Source organism: Gobio gobio, assembly GCF_949357685.1.
Source record: "Gobio gobio genome assembly, chromosome: 1".
In the NCBI taxonomy this organism is placed as follows: Eukaryota; Metazoa; Chordata; class Actinopteri; order Cypriniformes; family Gobionidae; genus Gobio; species Gobio gobio.
In genome coordinates this window covers 53,501,129-53,519,760 of record NC_137097.1, presented here as the reverse complement: position 1 = coordinate 53,519,760, position 18,632 = coordinate 53,501,129, and the positions used below count along the sequence as shown (strand labels likewise).

Here is an 18,632-nt window from a genome sequence, read left to right as displayed (position 1 = left end):
TTTATTTAAAACACTGTTCACATTATTTTAAATGTGGCCAATATCAGATTCCAGATGATGGTCCTGAACTGACCCGCATGCACAAAAGAACGATAAAAAGATGACACACAGCATGCTGTCATACAGAAGTAAACACGGAGGTTATCAAAGTATGTTTTTTTTTTTATTTATTGTGATCTGCCGCAAAACCCAGTGAATTTATGTGCAGGCAATATTAAAAACAAAGACAAGGATGCAAAAGAAGAGAGCAGAGTTTTTAAACATTTATGATGTTTTGCTTGTACAGTATATAGAGCTGTCACTCACTGTAATGGTGGAAAAGTTCTGACTCTCCTGATAACTTTAAGTATGTAAAATCTTTGAAGCGACTCCCATGAGTGCAGAATTGTGACGAACGACGATCTAGATTAATGTAAAATGAATTCCGATATGAGGTCACATCAGATTTAGGACCTCATATGGAAGTGGCCCAAATCAGTATGGTAAAGATCAGATTCCATGTGGCTTGCGCTGTTCACACTGTCATGACAAACAGAGTCGCATATGAACACTTTTTTATTATTTTATTTGAGCCACATTTACCTGTAGTCTGAACATAGCCATAGAGAGGCCCTAGACTAAACTAAATTACATTTAAAGGGACAGATCACCCCTAAATGAACAAGCTTTCATCATTTGTTCGCCTTCATGTTGTTCCAACATTTCTGAGAAATGCTGTTAAAAGTGGATCAGACCGAGCACCAAAACACACTTGTAGCCAATCAGCAGTAAAGGGCGTATACACTCATGATGGGCGAGGTGCCTGTGTTACATAGTGTGTTCGTACATTTGGAGGCGGATCTATCAAGAGAGGGGCATGATCATGATAGTTATGGTTAGAGGTGTGTTTGTTTTGGTAATTTCAAATATCAACAGCGTTTCTCAAAAATGGCTTACTGCACCTTTAATCTATATCTGTGGAACACAACAGGAGAATTTTTAAGAATCTTCACACAGCTCTTTTTAATGCAACAACAGTGACCTTCGGCTGTGAAGCATAATAAAAAAACACCATAAAAGTAGTCCATATGACTCATGCGCTGTATTCCATGTCTGCATGATTACTTTGGGAACAGAATGAAATTTAAGCCATTATTTACTCTCAAATCAAATCATTCATGCACATCATTATGCGGCTCTCAAAACAAATATGCCGTTTATGATGCAGGTTATACATTAACACCATGAAACATAATTCATTCTTGTGTGTTTTGTTACCAAGCGTCATGGCGAGAAATATGCACTGTATTTAATTTGAGAGCTGCAATGATTTGCATGAATGATTTGATTTGTGAGTGAAAAATGGCTTTCAGTCTGTTCATCACACAAAGATTTTATAGCTTCAGAGGACTTGCAATACAGTGCACAAGATATATGGACTATTTTAATGTTGCTTTTATAGTGGGTATTTTTTTTTAGCAGTTTGACAGTTCTTGGTCACTATATGAAATATTTCTGTATGAATTTTCCTTTTTGAGTTCGCTGTTCCTTTAAGAGGTGTTTAAAAGTAAAGATGAGGAAAGCTGTTGTTTTTGTCTCTAAACTACTTCTTAAACTTCTAAACTACCCTCCATGCAGGAATCTGTATTCTTTACATTTTCTTCACACTATCTTTAGTTAACCAAAGCCAATGCACTGTGTCCCTGCCATCTCAAAGGTCTTTTGGGCTTTCTTTTTAAGACGTTCTTATCAATGAAGACCATGACTTTAACATTTAGACTCTGACTGAGTACTTCCAAACAAATGCTCCTGTCAAAACCACCAGCAGACAGAGGCAGGTCTATGATCTGGGAAATCTGGTTCCCTGAGCAGGGCAAAAGTCTCCAGTTTTTAATCTTGCTGTAATCCTCTCCTTCGCACAATGATGGCACAGGTCTGAGAGAAGGATTGATGGTTACTAGAGGGGCACAGAAAGGAGGGGGAAGGCCTCTCTATTTATGCTTATGGGCCCGGAGGGGGGAAGTTTCAATTTTTCATGGCACAGCTCACTGCCCCACTTTCCAGAGTTTAAAAAAAAAAATACAGCTCTGGCTAAAACGATGAGATTAGTTACGCCTCACTCTTCAGTTCTCAGGTTTTCTACACGCTAACGGAGCTTCTAAAAGGAAACCCAATCTGGCTGTGATTAGCTATTGCAAAGGAAAGGTTTATGAGCTCTGATGTGTCGTAGATCCTAGATAGAGCCAATAACACTATTCAGAAGGGATTCGATTTCCAAACAATGCTTAAGGTGGTGATTTCATGTACTGATTCAGATGACATAAAAAAAAAAAAAAGAGAATTAGTATTTTTTTTACTGAGATTGGAGTGTCTATTCCCTGGTTGTGGGTGTTATGGATGGTCATGTGATCTAGATGCTGTTGTCCTGAAATAAACCGGACATATTCGTAATATAATCTGACAAATAAGGGAAGAAATAAAGGAATACCTGACATTGCTAATACTGCTGCTGGGCTGTTTTGTATGTTTCCATGCCTTTATTTACATAAAATACAAGATTTAGCCACCTGGAACTGTGACTTTTTTTCAGTCAAAAGAAATTTGATATGCATCTTAATGTTTCCATCTAGATTTTTTAAAATTGCTTTACCCCAAAATTAGCAGAAAAACACATGGAAACACAGTTCATCTCCTTATTAATTTAATACTCTTTTTTTGTCACACTGGATGACAGCAGAACGTGACCTAAACACGTTTATGTCTTACCCATAAAGTTGGACAAAAGGTCAAAGTACATAATGAAAAAGCTCCGAGCAACTGTGACTAGAATTTTTGAAAAACAGTTGGTAATTTACTTCATAACTTTTGCAACGGTTGTTTGAGGCAAACCAATATGCTCAGTTTGGATGGGATTTGTGTTACACAAGTTTTCCTGGCATCAAGGAAAGCTAGTCCTCTCCAAATAGAGCTAATGATTCAAACATTAAATACATGTAAACAAAATGTGTAATTATTACACTGAATGCAAAAAGATATAAGATATAAGATTTAAAGTGTTAGTTTACTCAGAATATATACACCCTCATGTCGTTCCAAACCCGTAAGACTTTCGTTCATCTTCGGAATACAAATGACGATATTTTTAATGAAATCTTGAACGATTTTTGTCCACACAGCTACCATTTTGATGCTTCAAAAAGCTTGGTTGAGCTTCTGTTTATGTTTGTTGATCAATGTTTATGTGCGAATAAAAGCCTAAATTCAATCTGTTCATCATATAAAGCAATCAAGCGTCTTCAGAAAATGTGGAATAAACCGCTCGATTCATATATGGATTAGTTTTATGATCTCTTTATGAACTTTTTGAAGCATCAAAGTGGTAGTTGCATAGGCTGTGAATGGATGGACAGAAATTTCTACGATTTTCCCTAAAAATATCTTCATTTGTGTTCCGAAGATGAACGGAAGTATTATGGGTTTGGAACAACGTGAGGGTGAGTAAATTATGACAGAATTTTCATTTTGGGGTAAACTAACCCTTTAAGTAAATGAATTGTTACTATGGATGCTCTCAAATTCGCCTGCATTACCAGGTTGTTTACCATCTTTTCTAAGATGAGGTTTCCTCACTGTTCAGAAAGACACAAAACAGAAAGTACAGCAGTGGAGCTCAGCAATGCAGTCTATTGCTCAAGCGTACACACCGTACCACGCTTCCTCGGATCTCAGTCTCCAGAGGCTATTTCTGGGCAGAGAATCGATCTGCATGTAGTGGAGTCTGGGTAGCTGGTCAATAGCAGCCTATTAAAGAGATGTACCGGCTCAGGCTGGAGTGCCACTATGTGCGGTCACTGGCTTGAGCTGCATATCTTCTTGTATGTAGAAGAGTGTGTGTGTGTTGTGCTTAGTAGGAATTCAATACAGCTACTTACATCATTGTCAATTTATTATAGACCACTGACGCACTTTACTGATTTGTAGGGACAGACTTTCACACAATTAAACACAATGACTGAATTTAGAGTATATATAGTTGTAGTTTGTTCTGTTTGGAGCATGCATACACTGTTTGTACTGTGTCATGTAATCGTAGCACTCTGAAGGTGGATTGTTTAAGTTTGAGGTGTGGCTTGAGTAAAGGGATGTATTTAATGGAACGCAAAAGGTTAGTTGCTTAGCCACCACCCAAACTGAGGACAATGTTGAAAGATATTCAACATTGGACCCCATTGACTTTCATTTTTTATGGACAATCACAGAAACTTTCTTCAAAAAGTCATGTTCCACCGAAGAGAGGATTGCATGCATGTTTAGAAGGACATAAAGATGGGAAAAGGATGACAGAATTTCAGTTGTAGGTGAACTGTCCCTTTAAAGCTTGGCTCAGAATATTGATTTTGTACTATGCGTTGGACAGATTCAGTGATCCATGCACACTAACGTTATTTTTGAAGTGCTTTATTACCCTGATGTTGTAAGACCTGAAGACAACTAACTCCTGCATGCTGTTCCACAGCAGACAATAAAAGGATATGCTCTCATCTCATCTAGCTTTCTTAAATATACAATCCAAAAAGGAAGGCGGTTTGATCTTATCACTATTCAGAGCATCTACACTTCCTGATTTCAAAGCAGATATACTGTATACATTCACACTTTCCTCAAGCATTGTGCTATGAAACATGCTGCTTGACTTTTTTTTTTTTTTTTACACTTGCAGAGACCTTCCGATATACTGACATGCTCTCTCATTATGTAGGACTGTATTGTATTGGTCAGCACCACTCCCTCCCCTCTTTACCGAAACACCTCGCCTGACCCGTTCCTTTAAAAGCAACTATTCAATCTTACGCCTCATTTCCAAATCCGCCTCCCTTCCTAATACATCTTACCGCTGAAGGCTGGAGTAAGAATTCAGACAAAAGCCTGACACAGGCCTATCCTGCATCAGCCTCTGAACCCACGGGGGAAACGTGGCCGTGGCACACACTTCAGCAAGTACGGCTGTATCTCAGGCTCCGGGGACTCAAGGACAGTTTGGTTTTTATCACTCGATTCCCATCAATCCTCAGCTCCCAAGGACGGAGTGTTCTGAGTGCAGGGGCTTTCCTCCAGGGATCGCCTGTTCCCGTGATTCATCCCCTCTCTCCTCTCATCTCGGCTAAAGCCAGTGCCATGTCGTGTTTAGTCACCCGCTTCGTCCCTGTTGGCCCGGCTGCTGTTACTCACGGCTTATTTTAGGCTACAGTTCCGGCTACCACGGGAGGTGTGGCTTGGCCTTTTCACACAGACGACATAGGTGACGCTCCCTGTCTTCAGAACTGTCTGCTGGCTGGTGTGGAAATGTGGGAATTTGTGTATCCGAGTTGTCTTTCTCGCCCTCTGTCTGTTTAGGAGGTAGATTTAGTTTTTTTGTTTTTTATTTTAGTTTGCAAACTGTAGTTTTGTAATTGTTAAAATACTTTCTACAACTGTAAGCAAGTCATTTGTTGCTAAAAACATTGTGGCTCTGTAGTGCTTTCAGATCATTTGTTTGAGCATTCACATAGCAACACTGACTCAACCTATTGCGGCCAACCGGCTCAACCAAAGAGTTTACTTTGGGGCGGGGCTATCTGTTTGACTATTATATTATATTAAAGGGGCTATATGCGTTTTTCTGAAATTTAAACTCGCGATTGACACCTGTGGCCAAAAAACAGAACTGCTCTCATTTTCTGCTCGCTCTCGCAGCGGTGGTGACGTCACATCCGCAGACAGCGCGGGAAAAGACGACCCGCCAGAAAATAGGAATGGACCTATTGGGAATGAACGGGTGGATTGCCCTTATGGTTGAGCTAAGCGGGCATGGTTTCAGCAACCAGTCACCACAGCTCCACCCATGTCCCGCCTCTTTGCTCATTTTCAGTTATCCGGGAATGACGCGCTGGCAACGGCTGACTTTCAGTTTAAAAAATGCTCTTCAGAAACCTATGGGTGATGGACAATACTTCTATTTTTTTTTTTTACAGTCTATGGTGGGCACACACAGAGCCATGCAGACAGCACGTGAACGGCAGATTCATTGTGGGCACAGAAATTTTGACTTCTTTCTTTTGAGCTTAAACGGACACGTGCACGCAAAATCAAGTCAATATTACGGTGGCAGAGAGAGCTCAACGCGCTGCAACTGAAGAAAACGCATGCAAATACAAAAAAAAAACCTAAAGAAATATCTTCAACAGATTGACAACACATTGCATGTGTTTTCTTCAGTTGCAGTGCGTTGAGCTCTCTCGGCCACCGTACAAAATGTCCGTCTCAGCGAGTCTCCTCGTAAACACAGTCAGTTATGTATTGTAAACAATTGAGAAAGGAAACGGATGCGTGTCTGTTGTATTGGTCCGTGCATTCGTCTTAAAGGGACAGCAGCCTTATGTACCCTCAGCTGCAGGGCCGGCCCGTGGCATAGGCGGAATAGGCAAATGCTAGGGGCGCCACTCATCCATAGGGGCGCCAAAATGTATTACTGATACTATTTTATTCATATTAATTTGAAATATTACCAAATAAAGCGCAAAAAAACTTAACTTAGTCCCCCGCATCTTCCCGGTCCGCCGCATCAATCTCCCCCGCCGAGCTACTTGAAGTGTGTCAGAAATATAACGCGTGTTCAGTTTAACGTTGGGAATTTGTTGTGTTGCGTCGCCTCTCGAGAGGATTGCTTTCATTTTTTAGGGTGCTTGGCCGCTCGCTCCAGGTGTAGACACGGTGAAAGTTGCCTGATAATTTATGACGGATTGCCGAATTGTAGTGTCATAAAAAAACAGAAGCCCTCTGATGCAGGCAAGATAAGGGAAACTCTGCAAAAATGCTCTTCTTATTTAGTATTTTTGTCTTGTTTCTAGTCTAAATATCTAAAAATTCTTAAACCAAGATGCATTTACTAGATAAGTAAAATTATATTTTTTCTTAAGTGAGTTTATCCTTAAAACAAGCTAAATTATCTGCCAATGGGGTGAGAAAAATTTTCTTGTTTCTGTCTCAAACAGAAATAAGATAATTTTTCTCACCCCATTTGGCAGATAATTGTGCTAGTTTTAAGCTAAAACTCACTTCATTTTGATTTTTCCCCCCCAGAAAACAAGGAAAAACATTTCTAATGTCATTTTACTAGTAAATACATCTTGATTTAAGATTTTTTTGTTTGGACTGGACACAAGAAAAAAAATACTAAATAAGAAGAGCATTTTTTGCAGTGTAAAGACAGAGGTAAAGTGCTGTAATGAATGAACAATTTATTTAATTGCATAGTAGTAAAATACTAATGTACGCTAATTAATTCCAGTTTTACCTTAAACTATATGCAAGCAGCTGTTCTGGGTTCTCCAGTGGCCACAGATAGTGTATTTTGTCAACAAAAAAAAATCATATCTGTTTTTTTAAACGCATGTAATATCACTTTTTTAATAGCCTAATGTTTTTACTCTACAGTTGTGCAGTTTTAAGGGGACATATGGACATTTTAAAATGTATTTGCCGAAATTAGTAATGATATTTATATACAGGTTTATTTAAAATAGCAACATTTTATGTAAATTTCACATTAAATATCAAAATTTCTCAGTTTAATTCATGGTGAAAACATGAATGTGCATATTAGTGGAAGTTTGCTGCCATCTACTGGAAAACAAACACTTTTGCTAGTTCTAAATAGTTTGTGCATGAATGCTAGATGCAATTACTTGTTATTTGTGTTTAGGCTGTAATGTGGCGTAGGTGCTATTTTTGTATAGTTTAACTATCATCAGCCTTTTAAAAAAATTAAATAATAATATCATGAACATAATGACAGGGAAGAATGGACTGGACATCATATAAAACAACAACAATAAAAATAAAAAAAACATCAATGTGTTAAAAAAATAAAACAGTGCCAGTGTTTCCGCAACTTAGACTGAAAACATGTAGTGCTAAACCTTGATACAAAGGGGCACCAAGTAAAATCTTGCCTAGGGCATCAAATTGGTCAGGGCCGGCCCTGCTCAGCTGTTTGTGTCACCAATGGTAATCAAACATCGAAAGGGAAAGATAAAATGACTGTTGTAGCTTTAACAATGATAAAATGTATAATTAATTAGTTATATTTTTATATTTATACAGTGAAGCCTGTTATTTTACATTTGATCATTCAATTTCTGCACCTGAATACTGTTAGATTTACCTGAAAAACAAAACACACTGCTTATTTCAATATTATCTTACTTCTATTGTATTTATATATGCTTGTAATTTGTTTATTATTGTCTATGTGCAGATTCCCTCCCCTGCAAAATCAGCCCAATCATTCTAGAATTATTCATTCTTTTCAAATAGAGCTATTCAAATCATCTTGTGAAAATGTTTATATCGCTATGTATATCTCAGAAAAACAAAATATGGCAATGTAAGTTTTTTTTTTCAGTATCGTGCAGCCCTATTTGTCAGTGATGCTAATTAAACACATTTTAGAGGTGAAGTTTTTTTTTTTTTTTTTTCAATGATGAGGCTCTTTAGCACTTTCACAAACATTGTTGTTTGTTTGAGCTGCCCGACTTATCAGATTCAGGCTCAACCAATGGCGTGAGTTTAGGGTGAGACTGCTTGACTGTTGCAGGGTGGAATATATATATATTCCACCCTGCAACAGTCAAGCAGTCTCACCCTAAACTCACGCCTTTTCTTGAGCATTTATATATATATATATATATATATATATATATATATATATATATATATATATATATATATATATATATATATATATATATATATATATATATATATATATATATATATATATATATATATATATATATATATATATATATAATATATAATATATATAATATATATATATAGTGTGTATACACTCATATGTATGTGAGTGTGTGTGTATATATATATATATATATATATATACACACACACTCACACTCGCATAGGGCACCAAGTGCTCAGGGGGGCACCACAAGAAAATGCTCACACTTACACACACTATTTTATCATATATATATATATATATATATATATATATATTAAACTACATTTTAGTGAATTATATTAAAACAATTATATAGTAATCAAAAAGCAGAAACAAGTGATAAAATAATAATCTTAAAGCTTATGCAATCATCTTTGACAGAAAGTCTTTTTTTTTTTTTATGAAACGTACCTTTCTTTTTATATATTGCATGTTCAGATATTCATACAACAAAGTGTTCTGGGGGTCATAAACGTTTTGTGAAAATTATCCGAAATACTGACGGTGGCTGGAAACAAAATGCTGGTGGTTAAAAAGAGTTAATTGCGCATGTGCTTTAACTGGGTTTTTTCTGGGGAATCTGAGTCTATTGTTTGCAGATTGTGTGCCTGAAATGTTTTATTTAAACATAACATTGACAGTTTTAGAGATTTTGGTCTTTCCCCATTCATATTATGAGGCGTAACCAATATGGCTGCCGAGTACACTGATTTGCTTTAAAAGGGACCTTGGCAAAATGAATGTTTGGAAATCTGTTAAGAAGCTTTTTCGTTTCCTTTCTCATTTTAGTTCCATTTGTTGCTACAGAAAATTACACCCATTTTAAGAAGAGAGAATTGTGTGGATGAAAGATCTCTTGACATTTGAGTTTGGTGGCTGTTTTTCCATTATGCTATATAGATTGGTTCATTTCTCCCTCCTGTGTGTTATTTAGTGAAGGAGCCCATCTGCTTGGGATTTTTAGATTGCTATTTTGGACAGGTGTTGACATAAGGAATACACACAACCGAAAGTCGCCCCGTTGAAAGATAGACAGTGCACGCTTACTCATGTGACAATATGTATTGCCAGTCTTCTACATATGTTTATATCTTTCTTTATTTCTGTGTCCGTCTCTATCTCTTGCTCCTTTCTTTCTTATGCATACAGAAATACACTTTTTTTTCTTTTCTTCACAAGACCTCCCAGTCTATCTCAATCGGACCCCCACTATAGAAGATTGTTTTGCAGAGTTCACTGGGTAGAGGTGCTTCATCTTGTGTCACTAGAGGGTGGTCCTATTTAGATAGGCCAGGTTGCAGGGGGATAAGGGTGACCTTTAGCCTTTACAGGGTCATCATCCATTAGGAAGTGATGGGTGGATGTCAGTGGTCATCCTGCTATGATAATTTGTCTTCTAGAATCATTTTTTTTTCTGTCTGTCTAATCCACTCCTCCAAAAACAAATGTGATGCCCCTATATTTTACCCTTCTACTCCACACTCTTTCAGATTGAAGCCCACACATCTCTGTTGTCTCCCCTGTTCTCTTTTGTTCTTTACCCTGCACCCTTCTCTCTCTCTCTCTCTCTCTCTCTCTCTCTCTCTCTCTCTCTCTCTCTCTCTCTCTCTCTCTCTCTCTCTCTCTCTCTCTCTCTCTCTCTCTCTCTCTTTCTCTCTCTCTCTCAGCAGACAACTAATAAATTCCAAAGTGTCTGGCAACCTTTGGCATATTCGCTGTAAAATATGTTTTTTTCCCAGTTTTACCAGAAATTGTGCCAGTGCTTCTAATAGGACTCGGGTCAGTCAGGGAAACTGTGGTCTCATGACTCCAATGCCTCTCAATCTGTTCAGCTCTGCAGTCTTGCGTAATAATTTATGTAATGACAGGTGTCGTTTTAAACGGCATAGCTGCATATCAGTTAATTCCTGGAAAGGCATTTCTGTTCAACGTCATCATCTAATCCTAAAAACATGAGAGATGTTAAAGACAGCATTGACTAGAAAGCAGATTAGCTACGGGTAAAAATAAACCCAATCAACCAATCACAAGAATAACATACTCCATACATACGGTAATGAAACTCACAAGGCTGTCAAGAACATTTTGACCTCAAAATCGAAAGGAAAGTGAGACATATTTTATATTATAAGTTAATAAAGCCTATATTTAGGGGGCATTTAAGGTTTCTTTGCATTGGGAGATTGTTTTCATGAAAATTAAGCACTTTTCACTCCAATTTCATTCATTTTCACCTTAATGTGAAAGACTTTTGGACCCCACTGCATATTGTTTTTATTCATATTTCTGAGACAACTACTACTAATAATAATAATAATAATCTTAATTTAATACTAACATTTTCATTGCCAATTATATTGTTTGAATAACACTTTGATTATATATATATCTATCTCTATATCTATATCAGGGCTTGACATTAAGCCTGTTCACACTAAATCTGTCATTCACTTGTCCGAGTAAAAAAATTTGCTTGTCCAGATTTTTTTTGTAAATATAATCTATTCTGAAGCAATATTCTCACCAGTGTTCAATCAGCTTTGACATATTTAAATATGCATATTTGTGATATTTGTACCTTTTTATAAAGGGCATTTTTCCATAATCTTATTAAATATAGGCTAGATTATTTTAAATATTTTTGAATATACAAATAAGAAATGTTGGAAAGATGAAACCAAACCACCAGTAGGTGGCAGCATGTGACCGTCTTAATGAGTGAGTCATTGAGTCGATTCGCTCAAACGGCTGATTCATTCAAGAATTAGGCGGTCGTTTACGAATAGGACATTAGGCGTTTCTCAATGTCAAGGAAGGATCCTCGGAAGCCAGAATTCCGAGGATGCTACGTCATCGACAGCCGTCGAAGGACTGTTCCAATGTCGAGGATCCTCGGAATTTCAACCAAGGTCTGAGTCCTTCGTTCGAAAAATATGCCATATACAGGAAAGGATGCATACGAGTAGACTTCGCGCACTTAGCGTTCTCAAATCACCCACAATCCTATGCGCGCAGCTTTGCTATCTTGTTCAAAAAATACAAAATATCGGACGTTGGCGGAGTCGGAGCGTTAACGGGGCAATATGCTTTCAAGTGTAACGTTACCAAACATTTGTTATAACCGTAGTAAATATAAGTAAAGTTTAACTTTTGGTGACAGTTGGTGGTGGTTGAGGAGATTCCCCCCTTCTATGTAAAAGCGCTTTGAGTTAGTGCCTAGAAAAGCGCTATATAAATGTAATTAATTATTATTATTATTATTATTATTATTAACTTTTAAATGCCAGTACAAATTACAACCGTATTGATATTATACAAATGACGTTATTGATGGCTAACGGACCTTTTCACTGACGTAATGAGGCTGACGCGCACTTGCAAGCCTGTTCCATTTACATGTTCTCCGAATGCTAAAGAGGAGTCTCGCCTAGCCTCTGAAGGAAGTGACTTGGAAGGATTAGTCCTACAGAGGAAGGATCCTTGACATTGAGAAACACCTATTGAATCTTTGATTCAACCGATTCATTCAAACGCTGAATCATTCAGTAACACGCTGTTGCTGTGAGATGCGTTACGGTTCAGCTGCGATATTTGTTTGGAACTATTTTCGCTGCTGAAATAGAACAAAAACAGTCCATATTACATCTAAAATGTAAGTGACTTAATGTTAATTAATTGTTTATGGAACTGGCATATGAAATCAGTGTCGTTTTCAGTCGTGATGGTATTCAGGAAAACAACACTCTTGTTAGTGTGATTATGATGTTGCTTAACTGTATCATATGTTATAAATATAAAAACTACACAATTTAAACCGTGTATGTTAACTGAGTTTCTTTGTATGAGCGGCGCTCATTTGTTTTCGTCCTCGAGGCTGCGTGAGCCTCAACAGTACAACCTTGTTAACGTCAGTTCGTTTTTATATTATTATCCATATCCACTATCGATCGCCACTTACACTAACTGAATGCAAATCATTCATATATATAATTTATTTTTTTACAGCTTTAAATGTGGAAAAACCCCATTGTATTATTTTAAATGTACATTATTTATACTCTTCGTGCTATTATTTGTTTTGTTAGTAATTTATGAGCTGTAATTTATGGTCATTTTAACCCAGATGTCTATTCCAAGGTGACATGCCATAGCAATGAGTGCCAGCTTGATAGAGATGTCAAAAGCTTGGAAGAGCTCCTGTCTACAGGAGACAGTTGGCTTTTAATATCACAGAAATAGAAGGAATCTGGTGTGTTGGGACTTGGGAACACTATTGCGCTATTGCTGTCACCTCTTTAAAATGTCACACACTCTGTACACGTAGCACCATCTGAAGGTCAGGACAGGTGATGAGACCACTGTTGATAGCAGAGCACTTGGACAGAACAGGTGACCTGCTGACAAAGCTTGGTCCTCTTTGTCAGACTGAGTAGATGGCACATGTGGCCTCTGCACTGCGTGAAGTGACATTTCAGTGTCCCAGGGCAAACTGCTCTTGAAGTGTCCATCACTGGCACCTTGTTTCAGAGTTTGAGATGACAAGGAGTGGACAGGTTACTTTGAACTAATCCGATTCTTTTGGATTTTTGATATCAGATTTAGCAGACACATCAGTGCTTGTTGATTTCTGCATTTTTTATTTGATTATTTTCAAAAAGCCTTTCTTTAGCTTATACCGTAAATTATATTATATTCATTTTCCAGGGAATGCGTGCATTGAAAAAGCATTGTATCGCTTGAATGCAGTGTAAGTTGCTTTGGATTAAAGCATCTGCCAAATGCATAAATAAAAGTACGTATACACTTTACATCACAAGGCATTTTTAGAATCATTCAATTACATTTTCTTAAAGGGTTTATTCTCCTTTTAAAAAGCATATGAAACCAACTTGAATACAAAGATAACATTGTTAAACATTTTTATAAAGATGCAAGATGTCATTTTTATCTTGCAATTGTAAAGAAACATATAACAAACATGGCCCAGGTTGCCAAATGACAAAATGCAGTTACCTGTAAATGCACACACGTGTGCAAAAAGTAGTGTATATGTTTTTTACTCCAAGTTTGCTGGAGGAAGAGAGTAAATCTTTCATAACATTCACTGTAGGTTGGAGTCTAAAGACATTACTTCAGCAAACCCACAAGCCTACAAATGCAATCACTCACTCACTCACTCACTCTCAAAGTACACTTAGTGCTTGTGGTGTTGTGAGGGTGAGTGAGGACATTCTCTCTGGCACACACACAATCACACTCAAACTCACTACCTTTCCTTCGCTGTCACATTTTTCTTACTAAGCGTTCAAACACAATAAGCATGAGCACATGATGAGACAGGAAATGTCAGAGAAAGAAAAATCACGCTCTTCCATCTCTTGCACTTCTTCTGTCTCCTCCTTCGATATATCTGATATGTAGCTGCGATCCCCCTGATGAGTTTGACCTCTAAAATAAGCTTCAGTAATCCATGAATCAAGACCTTCAAACTGTCTCAAACACATGACTCTTTGTTGTCACCTCGTTTATAAATCACAAAGCCTGTCACCAGATGACAAGAGGTTCTTTTAAGTGACTTCACTGGAATATTTTTTGACAGGAGCAAGAACCTTTGAAGTCAATGAATGAATTATTTATTAATGCGTCTGATGTTTTACAAGTGTGCTATAGGTTAACACTAAGGGTCGGAGAAAAGCGATATGGTGATGGTTCCCCCCTAAATTTTATTTATTTTCGATTTTTTTTTTAGGCCTGTCGCGATTGGTCGCTGATAATTAGTCGACGTCAATATTTTTAGTCGACTGGGTAAGTTGGGTACGATATGAAATTGTATTAGTACCGGTACTTTAAAAATGACAGCACTCTAATAAGAGCAGTATTTCTTAATCTGCGTCTGTGTGACAGCAGGAGTGAGGACGTGTGTGTGAGCTCTGCTTCCACCGTTCACTAAACAACCGGTTTACGCGTAAAATATACACGCGCAGCTCAGGAAAAAGAACGCAGAAGAAAATTGCGGACATGCTCGCGCGCGCTGCCGGACTCTGACCTGAAGCGCGCGCACACGCCTTCCACTCAGACAGATCGCGACGCCAGTTTATTGGGTTTAAAGGTCCTGTTCTTCGTGATCCCATTTTTCAAACTTTAGTTAGTGTGTAATGTTGCTGTTAGAGCATTTATAATACCTGTAAAATTATAAAGCTCAAAGTTCAATGCCAAGCGAGATATTTTATTTAACAGAAGTTCCCTTTCAAAGCCTACAGCGAACGGCTGGTTAGGACTACATCCTGGTATTTCCTGCTTTAATTACGTCAGTAAAGCAGTATGTCGACTAACCTCCGCCCACAAGAACACACGAAAAAGGGGGCGTGGTCTTGTTGCTTCCGCGTGGAGAATAGGAAGTGTTGCGTTCGGTTGCGTTCGTATAGTTTGTTTGTTGCCATGTCGTCGAGACGCTGTTATTTTCATCCCGGAGTCAAGTCACCTTTGTTTGGCTTTCCCAGGGACGCTGTACTTAGAGATCATTGAGCGCATGCATCCCCGTTATGGTGAGAGGCGTGACCTTTCCGGTAACGTGCGCTCTGCGTGCCCTAAGCTGCTGTCGAATCACAACACGGGAACCGCTGGCACAATCAGAACTCGTTACGTATTTCTGAAGGAGGGACTTCATAGAACAGGGAAATCTTTCAAGCCGTTTTGAGGACAGTGAAAACAGCAGTATACAGATAAGTAAATTGTGTGAAAAATACTGTGTTTTTTTTACACGCGAAACATGAACACATGTTATATTGCACACTGTAAACACAATCAAAGCTTCAAAAAAACACGAAAAACGGGACCTTTAAATGGTAAAAAAAAATCTGTTAAAATGCACGTCCTGGCGAGTATTCGGGTAAACGCAGTTGGATATGTCTTTAGTGAACGTATAACGTTACAGAGTTAAATGAGAAATTGGGTGTTACAATGATGAATTTGTTCTCATATTCTGTGTGAAACAGGGCAGGGCAGGAACATGCCGGCCAAGTGAGTTTTTGGGTTTTTTTTAACCCTAAAACCATGATAAAACAATGAATAGTAAGTTCTGTCATATTATTAAATTACTTTTACAGGTTTTTTTTCTCCATGGTATCGATTCAGGATCGGGAGGTATTTTAGTCTGGTATCTTATCGAAGTTATAATTTTGGTATCGTGACAACACTATTCTATATAAAAAAGTATTTACTGATATTCTCTTTTTTTTTGTTATGTTGGTTTACAAATGTGTACCTTTTTACATTTTTACTCTTTTAGTTTTACATTTTGTCAAGGGCTTGTTTTCATTTATACTTTTTTTTATAGTACACTACTGAAGGCCAACGTTGCAAGTTAAATTAAGTGTTTTTAAGTAAAATTGTTGAAAATTATTGTGATAAGTTAGTCGATAGATTAATCGATATAAAAATTTTGTTAGTGGCAGCCCTAGACTTTTTTACTAAATGTATTTTTTACCTGATAATATTATTGATATTTTCATGCCAACAATTCTGAATTTGAGTTAGTAGAAAAACCCTAGATTTGCAACAATTCACTGCAAACATTTCCTTTCAACCAAAATCCAAACTATGAACAAGCCATAATAACTTGAATAACTTTACAGGCTTTACATTATTGTAATATCATGACACATATTGTATAGATTTGTTCGCTTCGATTTTATGTGGAAATATCACTATGGCTGTCATTCTTATGTGTCATATGATACTTCCCCCTTCACTCTAAGCCTCTTCCTTAAAGAATAAAAAATGAAACATCTTTGTCAGTTTCAATTAGTGTGAATGACTGTTGGGCCAGAGAGTATATCCTCTCACATCTGTACTCGGTGCCCTAAACCTCTATATCCCGTTCTCTTTTTCTCTTTTAGGTGTTTCTCTCTGGTGTGGTGCTGTTCCTGTGACTGTCTGAAGAGATTTAAGACGGAGAAATTCAGCAGCAGGTAACTCTACTCAGTCATTAAAGCTGTTTTATTTGGACCCTTTTTAAAGAATTCAACTGCAGGAGAAATTGAGAATAAATGAGGTGGGCGTCAAAAAAAAGAACAGAGAAAATGGATGCATGTCATATTTTATTTCCATGTAGCTACTAATCAGATTGTATCATCTTAAAGAGCGTTTCGAATGCCAACCAGGATATGAGCTTCATGTGGAGTCTGTTTCCCTCCTCCAAAATCCATCACTATAAATCATGTCACTCCTAGTCACACAGCACAGCTCTGTTAACACAGATGCAGAACGCTTAAATTGATACAAGTCTTCCTGAAAATGTATTGAGTTGACTGTGGATGTAGATTTGGGTATGGACAGTTGGGACGTGTCCTTTCCAACGTCCTGATAATTTACTCACTCGGACGTCATTCTTTCTTTCTTCAGTCGAAAAGAAATTAAGGTTTTTGAGGAAAACATTCCAGGATAGTGGACGGCAGTGGGGTACAACGGTTTGAAGGTTCAAACTGCAGTTTCAATGCAGCTTCAAATGGCTCATCCCAGCCCTTCCCAGACGAGGAATAGGGTCTTATCTAGCAAAACGATCAGTCATTTTCTAAAAAATATAAAAATGTATATACTTTTTAGGCACAAATGCTGTTCTTGCTCTGATCTGCGATGTGCCACACATTATGTCATCACGTTGGATATGTCATGCGTGACGTAGACAGAAGTACCGTGGTTGAGGCGAAAAACTCCATCTCCATCAAAAACTCCCATCATTTTTTCCTCCAACTTCAAAATCATCCAACATCGTTGCTTTACCTTTTTTGTGAAGGGTGTTTGACTTAGTCTTTGCACATTCTCTTTGTAAACACTTGATGGGTACTTTCGCATACGTCACGTGTGACCTTTCCAATGTGATGACATAATGCATGGCTCATCCAAGCCTGCCGCACTTGTGTTGAAAACTGAAACCAAAGCTTGTTTGTTCCCAGTATAAGTCATAACCCTGCCCCTCCATGCATTCTAATGGACGCGAGACTAAACAATCAAATTATACTTCGAATAATATTTTCCCAAAGATGGCTTCTATCATTTTAGGCAGTTTTTATCACGATGATTTCATTTCAAGTGTTGGTTTTTTAAATAAGTTTGGTTTTAGTTAATTATTTGATGCTATATAAACGCTGTGGGGGTGTGACATGATGATTAACTTCTCTTAGTGAAGTTGTCACTGAGGCACTAACAGACTTTTTTCGGGAGGATATTGGAGCTTAAGCTTTAATTTCTACATTTCCATAGCTGTATATTTCACACCAACATAATGAATTGTTTTGCATCTGCGAGAGTGTGGGTGGACTTTTTATATATCGTGGCTCTACTTCTTGCTCTCTATTGCGCAGACTCCGGTCCTGAGGTCACTACTGCGCAGACTCTGTCCCAAATCTGCACAAGATGTCAACGTCATATTCGAACGTTGGCGGCTTCCCTTTTCTTCAGTGGAAGGTAGTGAAGATGCATCGTCCATATTTGTTTACGGTCTATGGGGGCATTGCAGATTAGAGCAAGAAGAGCATTTGTGGTCATTAATAAATTTTTATTTTTTAGAAAATATCGCTAGATAGTCTTATCATTAGATAAGACCCTTCTTCCTCGTCTGGGATCGTGTAGAGCTCTTTGAAGCTGCATTGAAACTGCACTTTGGACTTTCAAACCGCTGTACCCCATTGAAGTCCATTATATGGATATAAACCCTGGAATGTTTTCCTCAAAAACCTTTAAAAAATATATATTTTTGACTGAAGAAAGAAAGACATGAACATCTTGAATGACATGCATGGTGGTGAGTAAATTATCAGGAAATTTTCATTCTGAAGTGAACTACTCCTTTATAAGACCAATATATAAAGTG

At 37.7% G+C, this 18,632-nt stretch overlaps 1 protein-coding gene across 5 annotated transcripts in view; it reads left to right on the top strand.

The window, feature by feature from the left end:
- rarab (retinoic acid receptor, alpha b) overlaps positions 1–18,632 on the top strand; it is a 136,883-nt gene that overhangs the window by 31,399 nt on the left and 86,852 nt on the right. For all 5 annotated transcript variants that reach the window (XM_079819595.1, XM_079819594.1, XM_079819593.1 and 2 more), the window contains one exon: positions 16,660–16,731. The gene's annotated coding sequence lies outside the window, so the exon portion shown is untranslated. The remainder of the gene's footprint in view (positions 1–16,659; positions 16,732–18,632) is intronic.